This window comes from Ictidomys tridecemlineatus, chromosome 7 (genome assembly GCF_052094955.1).
Source record: "Ictidomys tridecemlineatus isolate mIctTri1 chromosome 7, mIctTri1.hap1, whole genome shotgun sequence".
NCBI classification, from domain to species: Eukaryota; Metazoa; Chordata; class Mammalia; order Rodentia; family Sciuridae; genus Ictidomys; species Ictidomys tridecemlineatus.
In genome coordinates, this window is record NC_135483.1 from 83,358,072 (window position 1) to 83,374,161 (window position 16,090).

A 16,090-nucleotide genomic window follows, 5' to 3' on the forward strand; every position below is an offset into this window, starting at 1 on the left:
GTTTGTTTGCTGTTGATGTAGCCCTAAGCAGAGACTGGCGAAAATCACTGTCATGGAAAGGGGTTGCCAAGCTTCCAAAAAACTATGAGTTGCCTGAAATCTCAGCCAACATTTTTTCACCCAATCTTGATGATTCTTTCAGGTAATGATCTGTACACAAAAACCACTTGGCTCACCAAATTTTTTTCTTCTGGGTTAAACTGTTCGTTTGCAGTAACCGTTTTCATTTTTAGGTTTCACTCTGTTTTCTCCTATAGGGATACATGTATTTGGATCTCTAAATCAAACACGGTTTGTGGTAGCTCTTTGAAACTTGACACAGTAAAGCAGTTTCAAGTTCTATCTCTGTGGTTTGTTTGCTGTTGATGTAGCCCTAAGCAGAGACTGGCGAAAATCACTTTGATGGAAAGGGGTTGCCAAGCTTCCAAAAAACTACGAGTTGCCTGAAATCTCAGCAAACATTTTTTCACCCAATCTATATGATTCTTTCAGGTAATGATCAGTACACCAAAACCACTTGGCTCACCAAATTTCGTTCTTCTAGGTTAAACCGTTCGTTGGCAGTAACCGTTTTCATTTTTAGGTTTCACTCTGTTTTCTCCTATAGGGATACATGTATTTGGAACTCTAAATCAAACACGGTTTGTGGTAGCTCTTTGAAACTTGACACAATAAAGCAGTTTCAAGTTCTATCTCTATGGTTTGTTTTCTCTTGATATAGCCCTAAGCAGAGAGTGGCGAAAATCACTTTCATAGAAAGGGGTTGCCAAGCTTCCAAAGAACTATGGGTTGCCTGAAATCTCAGCCGACATTTTTTCACCCAATCTTGATGATTCTTTCTGGTAATGATCAGTACACCAAAACCACTTGGCTCACCAAATTTCGTTCTTCTAGGTTAAACCGTTCGTTGGCAGTAACCGTTTTCCTTTTTAGATTTCACTGTGTTTTCTCCTATAGGGATACATGTATTTGGAACTCTAAATCAAACACGGTTTGTGGTAGCTCTTTGAAACTTGACACAATAAAGCCATTTCAAGTTCTATCTCTATGGTTTGTTTGCTGTTGATGTAGCCCTAAGCAGAGACTGGCGAAAATCACTTTCATGGAAAGGAGTTGCCAAGCTTCCAAAAAACTACGAGTTGCCTGAAATCTCATCCAACATTTTTTCACCCAATCTTGATGATTCATTCCGGTAATGATCAGTACACCAAAACCACTTGGCTCACCAAATTTCGTTCTTCTAGGTTAAACCGTTCATTGCAGTAACCGTTTTCATTTTTAGGTTTCACTCTGTTTTCTCCTATAGGGATACATGTATTTGGAACTCTAAATCAAACACGGTTTGTGCTAGCTCTTTGAAACTTGACACAATAAAGCAGTTTGAAGTTCTATCTCTGTGGTTTGTTTGCTGTTGATATAGCCCTAAGCAGAGACTGGCGAAAATCACTTTCATGGAAAGGGGTTGCCAAGCTTCCAAAAAACTACGAGTTGCCTGAAATCTCAGCCAACATTTTTTCACCCAATCTTGATGATTCTTTCAGGTAATGATCAGAACACCAAAACCACTTGGCTCACCAAATTTCGTTCTTCTAGGTTAAACCGTTCGATGGCAGTAACCGTTTTCATTTTTAGGTTTCACTCTGTTTTCTCCTATAGGGATACATGTATTTGGAACTCTAAATCAAACACGGTTTGTGGTAGCTCTTTGAAACTTGACACAATAAAGCAGTTTCAAGTTCTATCTCTATGGTTTGTTTGCTGTTGATGTAGCCCTAAGCAGAGACTGGCGAAAATCACTGTCATGGAAAGGGGTTGCCAAGCTTCCAAAAAACTATGAGTTGCCTGAAATCTCAGCCAACATTTTTTCACCCAATCTTGATGATTCTTTCAGGTAATGATCTGTACACAAAAACCACTTGGCTCACCAAATTTTTTTCTTCTGGGTTAAACTGTTCGTTTGCAGTAACCGTTTTCATTTTTAGGTTTCACTCTGTTTTCTCCTATAGGGATACATGTATTTGGATCTCTAAATCAAACACGGTTTGTGGTAGCTCTTTGAAACTTGACACAGTAAAGCAGTTTCAAGTTCTATCTCTATGGTTTGTTTGCTGTTGATGTAGCCCTAAGCAGAGAGTGGCGAAAATCACTTTCATGGAAAGTGGTTGCCAAGCTTCCAAAAAACTACGAGTTGCCTGAAATCTCAGCCAACATTTTTTCACCCAATCTTGATGATTCTTTCAGGTAATGATCAGTACACCAAAATGACTTGGCTCACCAAATTTTGTTCTTCTAGGTTAAACTGTTCGTTGGCAGTAACCGTTTACATTTTTAGGTTTCACTCTGTTTTCTCCTATAGGGATACATGTATTTGGATCTCTAAATCAAACACAGTTTGTGGTAGCTCTTTGAAACTTGACACAATAAAGCAGTTTCAAGTTCTATCTCTATGGTTTGTTTTCTCTTGATGTAACCCTAAGCAGAGAGTGGCGAAAATCACTTTCATAGAAAGGGGTTGCCAAGCTTCCAAAGAACTATGGGTTGCCTGAAATCTCAGCCGACATTTTTTCACCCAATCTTGATGATTCTTTCTGGTAATGATCAGTACACAAAAACCACTTGGCTCACCAAATTTCGTTCTTCTAGGTTATACCGTTCGTTTGCAGTAACCGATTTCATTTTTAGGTTTCACTCTGTTTTCTCCTATAGGGATATTTGTATTTGGAACTCTAAATCAAACACGGTTTGTGGTAGCTCTTTGAAACTTGACACAATAAAGCCGTTTCAAGCTCTATCTTTATGGTTTGTTTGCTGTTGATGTAGCCCTAAGCAGAGAGTGGCGAAAATCACTTTCATGGAAAGGGGTTGCCAAGCTTCCAAAAAACTACGAGTTGCCTGAAATCTCAGCCAACATTTTTTCACCCAATCTTGATGATTCTTTCAGGTAATGATCAGTACACAAAAACCACTTGGCTCACCAACTTTCGTTCTTTTAGGTTATACCTTTTGTTGGCAGTAACCGATTTCATTTTTAGGTTTCACTCTGTTTTCTCCTATAGGGATACATGTATTTGGAACTCTAAATCAAGCACGGTTTGTGCTAGCTCTTTGAAACTTGACAAAATAAAGCAGTTTAAAGTTCTATCTCTATGGTTTGTTTGCTGTTGATGTAGCCCTAAGCAGAGAGTGGCTAAAATCACTTTCCTGGAAAGGGGTTGCCAAGCTTCCAAAAACTACGAGTTGCCTGAAATATCAGCCAACATTTTTTCACCCAAACTTGGTGATTCTTTGAGTTTATGATCAGTACACCAAATCCACTTGGCTTACCAAATTTCGTTCTTCTAGGTTAAACCGTTCGTTTGCAGTAACCGTTTTCATTTTTAGGTTTCACTCTGTTTTCTCCTGTAGGGATACATGTATTTGGAACTCTAAATCAAACACGGTTTGTGCTAGCTCTTTGAATGTTGACACAAGAAAGCAGTTTCAAGTTCTATCTCTATGGTTTGTTTGCTGTTGATGTAGCCCTAAGCAGAGACTGGCGAAAATCACTTTCATGGTAAGGGGTTGCCAAGCTTCCAAAAAACTACGAGTTGCCTGAAATCTCAGCCAACATTTTTTCACCCCATCTTGATGATTCTTTCAGGTAATGATCAGTACACCAAAACCACATGGGTCACCAAATTTCGTTCTTCTAGGTTAAACCGTTCGTTGGCAGTAACCATTTTAATTTTTAGGTTTCACTCTGTTTTCTCCTATAGGGATACATGTATTTGGAACTCTAAATCAAACACGGTTTGTGGTAGCTCTTTGAAACTTGACACAATAAAGCAGTTTCAAGTTCTATCTCTATGGTTTGTTTGCTGTTGATGTAGCCCTAAGCAGAGACTGGCGAAAATCACTGTCATGGAAAGGGGTTGCCAAGCTTCCAAAAAACTATGAGTTGCCTGAAATCTCAGCCAACATTTTTTCACCCAATCTTGATGATTCTTTCAGGTAATGATCAGTACACAAAAACCACTTGGCTCACCAAATTTTTTTCTTCTGGGTTAAACTGTTCGTTTGCAGTAACCGTTTTCATTTTTAGGTTTCACTCTGTTTTCTCCTATAGGGATACATGTATTTGGATCTCTAAATCAAACACGGTTTGTGGTAGCTCTTTGAAACTTGACACAGTAAAGCAGTTTCAAGTTCTATCTCTATGGTTTGTTTGCTGTTGATGTAGCCCTAAGCAGAGAGTGGCGAAAATCACTTTCATGGAAAGTGGTTGCCAAGCTTCCAAAAAACTACGAGTTGCCTGAAATCTCAGCCAACATTTTTTCACCCAATCTTGATGATTCTTTCAGGTAATGATCAGAACACCAAAATGACTTGGCTCACCAAATTTTGTTCTTCTAGGTTAAACCGTTCGTTGGCAGTAACCGTTTACATTTTTAGGTTTCACTCTGTTTTCTCCTATAGGGATACATGTATTTGGATCTCTAAATCAAACACAGTTTGTGGTAGCTCTTTGAAACTTGACACAATAAAGCAGTTTCAAGTTCTATCTCTATGGTTTGTTTTCTCTTGATGTAACCCTAAGCAGAGAGTGGCGAAAATCACTTTCATAGAAAGGGGTTGCCAAGCTTCCAAAGAACTATGGGTTGCCTGAAATCTCAGCCGACATTTTTTCACCCAATCTTGATGATTCTTTCTGGTAATGATCAGTACACAAAAACCACTTGGCTCACCAAATTTCGTTCTTCTAGGTTAAACCATTTGTTTGCAGTAAGTGTTTTCATTTTTAGGTTTCACTCTGTTTTCTCCTATAGGGATACATGTATTTGGAACTCTAAAACAAACACGGTTTGTGCTAGCTCTTTGAAACTTGACACAATAAAGCAATTTCAAGTTCTATCACTATGGTTTGTTTGCTGTTGATGTAGCCCTAAGCAGAGACTGGCGAAGATCACTTTCATTGAAAGGGGTTTCCAAGCTTCCAAAAAACTACGAGTTGCCTGAAATCTCATCCAACATTTTTTAACCCAATCTTGATGATTCATTCCGGTAATGATCAGTACACCAAAACCACTTGGCTCACCAAATTTCGTTCTTCTAGGTTAAACCGTTCGTTTGCAGTAACCGTTTTCATTTTTAGGTTTCACTCTGTTTTCTCCTATATGGATACATGTATTTGGAACTCTAAATCAAACACGGTTTGTGCAAGCTGTTTGAAACTTGAAACAATAAAGCAGTTTCAAGTTCTATCTCTATGGTTTGTTTGCTGTTGATGTAGCCCTAAGCCGAGACAGGCGAAAATCACTTTCATTGAAAGGGGTTGCCAAGCTTCCAAAAAACTACGAGTTTCCTGAAATCTCAGCCAACATTTTTTCACCCAAACTTGATGATTCTTTCAGGTAATGATCAGTACACCAAAACCGCGTGGCTCATCAAATTTCGTTCATCTAGGTTAAATCGTTCTTTTGCAGTAACCGTTTTCATTTTTAGGTTTCACTCTGTTTTCTCCTATAGGGATACATGTATTTGGAACACTAAATCAAACACGGTTTGTTCTAGGTCTTTGAAACTTGACACAATAAAGCAGTTTCATGTTCTATCTATATGGATTGTTTGCTGTTGATGTAGCCCTAAGCAGAGACTGGCGAAAATCACTTTCATGGATAGGAGTTGCCAAGCTTCCAAAAAAGTACGAGTTGCCTGAAATCTCAGCCAACATTTTTTCACCCAATCTTGATGATTCTTTCAGGTAATGATCAGTACACCAAAACAACTTGGCTCACCAAATTTTGTTCTTCTAGGTTAAACCGTTCGTTGGCAGTAACCGTTTTCATTTTTAGGTTTCACTGTGTTTTCTCCTATAGGGATACATGTATTTGGAACTCTAAATCGAACACGGTTTGTGGTATCTCTTTGAAACTTGACACAATAAAGCAGTTTCAAGTTCTATTTCTATGGTTTGTTTGCTGTTGATGTAGCCCTAAGCAGAGACTGGCGAAAATCACTTTCATGAAAAGGGGTTGCCAAGCTTCCAAAAAACTATGAGTTGCCTGACATCTCATCCAACATTTTTTCACCCAATCTTGATGAATCATTCCGGTAATGATCAGTACACCAAAACCACTTGGCTCACCAAATTTCGTTCTTCTAGGTTAAACCGTTCGTTGCAGTAACCGTTTTCATTTTTAGGTTTCAATCTGTTTTCTCCTATAGGGATACATGTATTTGGAACTCTAAATCAAACACGGTTTGTGCTAGCTCTTTGAAACTTGACACAATAAAGCAGTTTCAAGTTCTATCTCTATGGTTTGTTTGCTGTTGATGTATCCCTAAGCAGAGACTGGCGAAAATCACTTTCATGGAAAGGGGTTGCCAAGCTTCTAAAAAACTACGAGTTGCCTGAAATCTCAGCCAACATTTTTTCACCCAATCTTGATGATTCTTTCAGGTCATGATCAGTACACCAAAACCACTTGGCTCACCAAATTTCGTTCTTCTAGGTTAAACCATTTGTTTGCAGTAAGTGTTTTCATTTTTAGGTTTCACTCTGTTTTCTCCTATAGGGATACATGTATTTGGAACTCTAAAACAAACACGGTTTGTGCTAGCTCTTTGAAACTTGACACAATAAAGCAATTTCAAGTTCTATCACTATGGTTTGTTTGCTGTTGATGTAGCCCTAAGCAGAGACTGGCGAAGATCACTTTCATTGAAAGGGGTTTCCAAGCTTCCAAAAAACTACGAGTTGCCTGAAATCTCATCCAACATTTTTTAACCCAATCTTGATGATTCATTCCGGTAATGATCAGTACACCAAAACCACTTGGCTCACCAAATTTCGTTCTTCTAGGTTAAACCGTTCGTTTGCAGTAACCGTTTTCATTTTTAGGTTTCACTCTGTTTTCTCCTATATGGATACATGTATTTGGAACTCTAAATCAAACACGGTTTGTGCAAGCTGTTTGAAACTTGAAACAATAAAGCAGTTTCAAGTTCTATCTCTATGGTTTGTTTGCTGTTGATGTAGCCCTAAGCCGAGACAGGCGAAAATCACTTTCATTGAAAGGGGTTGCCAAGCTTCCAAAAAACTACGAGTTTCCTGAAATCTCAGCCAACATTTTTTCACCCAAACTTGATGATTCTTTCAGGTAATGATCAGTACACGAAAACCGCGTGGCTCACCAAATTTCGTTCATCTAGGTTAAATCGTTCTTTTGCAGTAACCGTTTTCATTTTTAGGTTTCACTCTGTTTTCTCCTATAGGGATACATGTATTTGGAACACTAAATCAAACACGGTTTGTTCTAGGTCTTTGAAACTTGACACAATAAAGCAGTTTCATGTTCTATCTATATGGATTGTTTGCTGTTGATGTAGCCCTAAGCAGAGACTGGCGAAAATCACTTTCATGGATAGGGGTTGCCAAGCTTCCAAAAAAGTACGAGTTGCCTGAAATCTCAGCCAACATTTTTTCACCCAATCTTGATGATTCTTTCAGGTAATGATCAGTACACCAAAACCACTAGGCTCACCAAGTTTCGTTCTTCTAGGTTAAACCGTTCGTTTGCAGTAACCGTTTTCATTTTTAGGTTTCACTCTGTTTTCTCCTCTAGGGATACACGTATTTGGAACTCTAATTCAAACACGGTTTGTGCTAGCTCTTTGAAACTTGACACAGTAAAGCAGTTTCAAGTTCTATCCTCATGGTTTGTTTGCTGTTGATGTAGCCCTAAGCAGAGACTGGTGAAAATCACTTTCATAGAAAGGGTTTGCCAAGCATCCAAAAACCTACAAGTTGCCTAAAATCTCAGCCAACATTTTTTCACCCAATCTTGATGATTCTTTCAGGTATTTATCAGTACACCAAAACCACTTGGCTCACCAAATTTCGTTCTTCTACGTTAAACCGTTGGTTTTCATTAACCATTTTTATTTTTATGTTTCACTCTGTTTTCTCCTATAGGGATACATGTATTTGGAACTCTAAATCAAACACGGTTTGTGCTAGCTCTTTGAAACTTGACACAATAAAGCAGTTTCAAGTTCTATCTCTATGGTTTGTTTGCTGTTGATGTAGCCCTAAGCCAAGACAGGCGAAAATCACTTTCATGGAAAGGGGTTGCCAAGCTTCCAAAAAACTACAAGTTTCCTGAAATCTCAGACAACATTTTTTCACCAAAACTTGATGATACTTTCAGGTAACGATCAGTACACCAAAACCACGTGGTTCACCAAATTTCGTTCATCCAGGTTAAATCGTTCTGTTGCAGTAACCGTTTTCATTTTTAGGTTTCACTCTGTTTTCTCCTATAGGGATACATGTATTTGGAACTCTAAATCAAACACGGTTTGTGCTAGCTCTTTTAAACATGACACAATAAAGCAGATTCAAGTTCTATCTCTATGATTTGTTTGCGGTTGATGTAGCCCTAAGCACAAACTGGCGAAAATCACTTTCATGGATAGGGGTTGCCAAGCTTCCAAAAAAGTACGAGTTGCCTGAAATCTCAGCCAACATTTTTTCACCCAATCTTGATGATTCTTTCAGGTAATGATCAGTACACCAAAACGACTTGGCTCACCACATTTTGTTCTTCTAGGTTAAACCGTTCGTTGGCAGTAACCGTTTTCATTTTTAGGTTTCACTGTGTTTTTTCCTATAGGGATACATGTATTTGGAACTCTAAATCAAACACGGTTTGTGGTAGCTCTTTGAAACTTGACACAATAAAGCAGTTTCAAGTTCTATTTCTATGGTTTGTTTGCTGTTGATGTAGCCCTAAGCAGAGACTGGCGAAAATCACTTTCATGGAAAGGGGTTGCCAAGCTTCCAAAAAACTATGAGTTGCCTGACATCTCATCCAACATTTTTTCACCCAATCTTGATGAATCATTCCGGTAATGATCAGTACACCAAAACCACTTGGCTCACCAAATTTCGTTCTTCTAGGTTAAACCGTTCGTTGCAGTAACCGTTTTCATTTTTAGGTTTCAATCTGTTTTCTCCTATAGGGATACATGTATTTGGAACTCTAAATCAAACACGGTTTGTGCTAGCTCTTTGAAACTTGACACAATAAAGCTGTTTCAAGTTCTATCTCTATGGTTTGTTTGCTGTTGATTTATCCCTAAGCAGAGACTGGCGAAAATCACTTTCATGGAAAGGGGTTGCTAAGCTTCTAAAAAACTACGAGTTGCCTGAAATCTCAGCCAAAATTTTTTCACCCAATCTTGATGATTCTTTCAGGTCATGATCAGTACACCAAAACCACTTGGCTCACCAAATTTAGTTCTTCTAGGTTAAACCATTTGTTTGCAGTAAGTGTTTTCATTTTTAGGTTTCACTCTGTTTTCTCCTATAGGGATACATGTATTTGGAACTCTAAAACAAACACGGTTTGTGCTAGCTCTTTGAAACTTGACACAATAAAGAAATTTCAAGTTCTATCACTATGGTTTGTTTGCTGTTGATGTAGCCCTAAGCAGAGACTGGCGAAGATCACTTTCATTGAAAGGGGTTTACAAGCTTCCAAAAAACTACGAGTTGCCTGAAATCTCATCCAACATTTTTTCACCCAATCTTGATGATTCATTCCGGTAATGATCAGTACACCAAAACCACTTGGCTCACCAAATTTCGTTCTTCTAGGTTAAACCGTTCGTTTGCAGTAACCGTTTTCATTTTTAGGTTTCACTCTTTTTTCTCCTATATGGATACATGTATTTGGAACTCTAAATCAAACACGGTTTGTGCAAGCTGTTTGAAACTTGAAACAATAAAGCAGTTTCAAGTTCTATCTCTATGGTTTGTTTGCTGTTGATGTAGCCCTAAGCCGAGACAGGCGAAAATCACTTTCATTGAAAGGGGTTGCCAAGCTTCCAAAAAACTACGAGTTTCCTGAAATCTCAGCCAACATTTTTTCACCCAAACTTGATGATTCTTTCAGGTAATGATCAGTACACCAAAACCGCGTGGCTCACCAAATTTCGTTCATCTAGGTTAAATCGTTCTTTTGCAGTAACCGTTTTCATTTTTAGGTTTCACTCTGTTTTCTCCTATAGGGATACATGTATTTGGAACACTAAATCAAACACGGTTTGTTCTAGGTCTTTGAAAGTTGACACAATAAAGCAGTATCATGTTCTATCTATATGGATTGTTTGCTGTTGATGTAGCCCTAAGCAGAGACTGGCGAAAATCACTTTCATGGATAGGGGTTGCCAAGCTTCCAAAAAAGTACGAGTTGCCTGAAATCTCAGCCAACATTTTTTCACCCAATCTTGATGATTCTTTCAGGTAATGATCAGTACACCAAAACCACTAGGCTCACCAAGTTTCGTTCTTCTAGGTTAAACCGTTCGTTTGCAGTAACCGTTTTCATTTTTAGGTTTCACTCTGTTTTCTCCTCTAGGGATACACGTATTTGGAACTCTAATTCAAACACGGTTTGTGCTAGCTCTTTGAAACTAGACACAGTAAAGCAGTTTCAAGTTCTATCCTCATGGTTTGTTTGCTGTTGATGTAGCCCTAAGCAGAGACTGGTGAAAATCACTTTCATAGAAAGCGTTTGCCAAGCATCCAAAAACCTACAAGTTGCCTAAAATCTCAGCCAACATTTTTTCACCCAATCTTGATGATTCTTTCAGGTATTTATCAGTACACCAAAACCACTTGGCTCACCAAATTTCGTTCTCCTAGGTTAAACCGTTGGTTTTCATTAACCATTTTTATTTTTATGTTTCACTCTGTTTTCTCCTATAGGGATACATGTATTTAGAACTCTAAATCAAACACGGTTTGTGCTAGCTCTTTGAAACTTGACACAATTAAGCAGTTTCAAGTTCTATCTGTATAGTTCTTATGTTGTTGATGTAGCCCTAAGCAGAGACTGGTGAAAATCACATTCATGGAAAGCGGTTGCCAACCTTCCAGAAAACTACGAGTTTCCTGAAATCTCAGCAAACATTTTTTCACCCAATCTTGATGATTCTTTCAGGTAATGATCAGTACACCAAAACCACTTGGCTCACCAAATTTTGTTCTTCTAGGTTAAACCGTTCGTTTGCAGTAACCGTTTTCATTTTTAGGTTTCAGTCTGTTTTCTCCTATATGGATACATGTATTTGGAACTCTAAATCAAACACGGTTTGTGCTAGCTGTTTGAAACTTGACACAATAAAGCAGTTTCAAGTTCTATCTCTATGGTTTGTTTGCTGTTGATGTAGCCCTAAGCCGAGACAGGCGAAAATCACTTTCATGGAAAGGGGTTGCCAAGCTTCCAAAAAACTACAAGTTTCCTCAAATCTCAGACAACATTTTTTCACCAAAACTTGATGATTCTTTCAGGTAACGATCAGTACACCAAAACCACGTGGTTCACCAAATTTCGTTCATCCAGGTTAAATCGTTCTGTTGCAGTAACCGTTTTCATTTTTAGGTTTCACTCTGTTTTCTCCTATAGGGATACATGTATTTGGAACTCTAAATCAAACACGGTTTGTGCTAGCTCTTTTAAACATGACACAATAAAGCAGTTTCAAGTTCTATCTCTATGATTTGTTTGCGGTTGATGTAGCCCTAAGCACAAACTGGCGAAAATCACTTTCATGGTAAGGGGTTGCCAAGCTTCTAAACAACTACGAGTTGCCTGAAATCTCAGCCAGCATTTTTTCACCCAATCTTGATGATTCCTTCAGGTAATGATCAGTACACCAAAACCACTTGGCTCACCAAATTTTGTTCTTCTAGTTTAAACCGTTCGTTTGCAGTAACCGTTTTAATTTTTAGGTTTCACTCTGTTTTCTCCTATAGGGATACATGTATTTGGAACTCTAAATCAAACACGGTTTGTGCTAGCTCTTTGAAACTTGACACAATAAAGCAGTTTCAAGTTCTATCTCTATGGTTTGTTTGCTGTTTATGTAGCCTTAAGCAGAGACTGGCGAAAATCACTTTCATGAAAAGGAGTTGCCAAGCTTCCAAAAAACTACGAGTTTCCTGAAATCTCAGCCAACATTTTTTCACCCAATCTTGATGATTCTTTCAGGTAATGATCAGTACACCTAAACCACTTGGCTCACCAAATTTTGTTTTTCTAGGTTAAACCGTTCGTTGCAGTAACTGTATTTATTTTTAGGTTTCACTCTGTTTTCTTCTATAGGGATACATGTATTTGGAACTCTAATTCAAACACGGTTTGTGCTAGCTCTTTGAAACTTGACCCAATAAAGCAGTTTCAAGTTCTATCTCTATGCTTTGTTTGCTGTTGATGTAGCCCTAAGCAGAGACTTGCGAAAATCACTTTCATAAAAAGGGGTTGCCAAGCTTCCAAAAAACTACGAGTTGCCTGAAATCTCAGCAAACATTTTTTCACCCAATCTTGATGATTCTTTCAGGTAATGATCAGTACACCAAAACCACTTGGCTCACCAAATTTCGTTCTTCAAGGTTAAAACGTTCGTTTGCAATAACCGTTTTCATTTTTAGGTTTCACTCTGTTTTCTCCTATAGGGATACATGTATTTGGAACTCTAAATCAAACACGGTTTGTGCTAGCTCTATGAAACTTGACCCAATAAAGCAGTTTCAAGTTCTATCTCTATGGTTTGTTTGCTGTTGATGTAGACTAAAGCAGAGACTGGCGAAAATCACTTTCATTTAAAGGGGTTTCCAAGCTTCCAAAAAACTACGCGTTGCCTGAAATCTCAGCAAACATTTTTTCACCCAATCTTGATGATTCTTTTAGGTAATGATCAGTATACCAAAACAACTTGGCTCACCAAATGTCGTTCTTCTAGGTTAAACCGTTCATTTGCAGTAACGGTTTTCATTTTTAGGTTTCACTCTCTTTTCTCCTCTAGGGATACATGTATTTGGAACTCTAAATCAAACACGGTTTGTGCTAGCTCCTTGAAACTTGACACAATAAAGCAGTTTCAAGTTCTATCTCTATGGTTTGTGTGCTGTTGATGTAGCCCTAAGCAGAGACTGGCGAAAATCACTTTCATGGAAAGGGGTTGCCACGCTTCCAAAAACTTACAAGTTGCCTGAAATCTCAGCAAACATTTTTTCACCCAATCTTGATGATTCTATCAGGTAATGATTAGTACACCAAAACCACTAGGCTCACCAAGTTACGTTCTTCTACGTAAAACCGTTTTTTTGCAGTAACCGTTTTCATTTTTAGGTTTCACTCTGTTTTCTCCTATAGGGATACATGTATTTGGAACTCTAAATCAAACACGGTTTGTGCTAGCTCTTTGAAACTTGACACAATAAAGCAGTTTCAAGTTCTATCTCTATGGTTTGTTTGCTGTTTATGTAGCCTTAAGCAGAGACTGGCGAAAATCACTTTCATGAAAAGGAGTTGCCAAGCTTCCAAAAAACTACGAGTTTCCTGAAATCTCAGCCAACATTTTTTCACCCAATCTTGATGATTCTTTCAGGTAATGATCAGTACACCTAAACCACTTGGCTCACCAAATTTTGTTTTTCTAGGTTAAACCGTTCGTTGCAGTAACTGTATTTATTTTTAGGTTTCACTCTGTTTTCTTCTATAGGGATACATGTATTTGGAACTCTAATTCAAACACGGTTTGTGCTAGCTCTTTGAAACTTGACCCAATAAAGCAGTTTCAAGTTCTATCTCTATGCTTTGTTTGCTGTTGATGTAGCCCTAAGCAGAGACTTGCGAAAATCACTTTCATAAAAAGGGGTTGCCAAGCTTCCAAAAAACTACGAGTTGCCTGAAATCTCAGCAAACATTTTTTCACCCAATCTTGATGATTCTTTCAGGTAATGATCAGTACACCAAAACCACTTGGCTCACCAAATTTCGTTCTTCAAGGTTAAAACGTTCGTTTGCAATAACCGTTTTCATTTTTAGGTTTCACTCTGTTTTCTCCTATAGGGATACATGTATTTGGAACTCTAAATCAAACACGGTTTGTGCTAGCTCTATGAAACTTGACCCAATAAAGCAGTTTCAAGTTCTATCTCTATGGTTTGTTTGCTGTTGATGTAGACTAAAGCAGAGACTGGCGAAAATCACTTTCATTTAAAGGGGTTTCCAAGCTTCCAAAAAACTACGCGTTGCCTGAAATCTCAGCAAACATTTTTTCACCCAATCTTGATGATTCTTTTAGGTAATGATCAGTATACCAAAACAACTTGGCTCACCAAATGTCGTTCTTCTAGGTTAAACCGTTCATTTGCAGTAACGGTTTTCATTTTTAGGTTTCACTCTCTTTTCTCCTCTAGGGATACATGTATTTGGAACTCTAAATCAAACACGGTTTGTGCTAGCTCCTTGAAACTTGACACAATAAAGCAGTTTCAAGTTCTATCTCTATGGTTTGTGTGCTGTTGATGTAGCCCTAAGCAGAGACTGGCGAAAATCACTTTCATGGAAAGGGGTTGCCACGCTTCCAAAAACTTACAAGTTGCCTGAAATCTCAGCAAACATTTTTTCACCCAATCTTGATGATTCTATCAGGTAATGATTAGTACACCAAAACCACTAGGCTCACCAAGTTACGTTCTTCTACGTAAAACCGTTTTTTTGCAGTAACCGTTTTCATTTTTAGGTTTCACTCTGTTTTCTCCTATAGGGATACATGTATTTGGAACTCTAAATCAAACACGGTTTGTGCTAGCTCTTTGAAACTTGACAAAATAAAGCAGTTTCAAGTTCTATCTCTATGGTTTGTTTGCTGTTGATGTAGCCCTAAGCAGAGACTGGCGAATATCACTTTCATGGAAAGGGGTTGCCAAGCTTCCAAAAAATTTACGAGTTGCCTGAAATCTCAGCAAACATTTTTTCACCCAATCTTGATGATTCTTTCAGGTAATGATCAGTACACCAAAACCACTTGGCTCACCAAATTTCGTTTTTCAAGGTTAAAACGTTCGTTTGCAATAACCGTTTTCATTTTTAGGTTTCACTCTGTTTTCTCCTATAGGGATACATGTATTTGGAACTCTAAATCAAACACGGTTTGTGCTAGCTCTATGAAACTTGACCCAATAAAGCAGTTTCAAGTTCTATCTCTATGGTTTGTTGGCTGTTGATGTAGACCAAAGCAGAGACTGGCGAAAATCACTTTCATTTAAAGCGGTTGCCAAGCTTCCAAAAAACTACGCGTTGCATGAAATCTCAGCAAACATTTTTTCACCCAATCTTGATGATTCTTTCAGTTAATGATCAGTACACCAAAACCACTTGGCTCACCAAATTTCGTTCTTCTAGGTTAAACCGTTCGTTTGCAGTAACCGTTTTCATTTTCAGGTTTCACTCTGTTTTCTCCTATAGGGATACATGTATTTGGAACTCTAAATCAAACATGATTTGTGCTAGCTCTTTGAAACTTGACCCAATAAAGCAGTTTCAAGTTCTATCTCTATGCAATGTTTGCTGTTGATGTATCCCTAAACAGAGACTGGCGAAAATCATATTCATGGAAAGGGGTTGCCAAGCTTCCAAAAAACTACGAGTTGCCTGAAATCTCAGCAAACATTTTTTCACCCAATCTTGATGATTCTTTCAGGTAATGATAAGTACACCGAAACCACTAGGCTCACCAAATTTCGTTCCTCTAGGTTAAACCGTTCGTTTGCAGTAACCTTTTTCATTTTTAGGTTTCACTCTGTTTTCTCCTATAGGGATACATGTATTTGGAACTCTAAATCAAACACGGTTTGTGCTAGCTCTATGAAACTTGACCAAATAAAGCAGTTTCAAGTTCTATCTCTATGGTTTGTTTGCTGTTGATGTAACCCTAAGCATACAGTGGCGAAAATCACTTTCATGGAAAGAGGTTGCCAAGCTTTTAAAATACTAGGAGTTGCCTGACATCTCAGCAAACATTTTTTAACCCAATCTTGATGATTCTTTCAGGTAATGATCAGTACACCAAAGCCACTTGGCTCACTAAATTTCGTTCTTCTAGGTTAAACAGTTCGTTTGCAATAACCGTTTTCATTTTTAGGTTTCACTCTGTTTTCTCCTATAGGGATACATGTATTTGGAACTCTAAAACAAACACGGTTTGTGCTAGCTCTTTGAAACTTGACACAATAAAGCAATTTCAAGTTCTATCA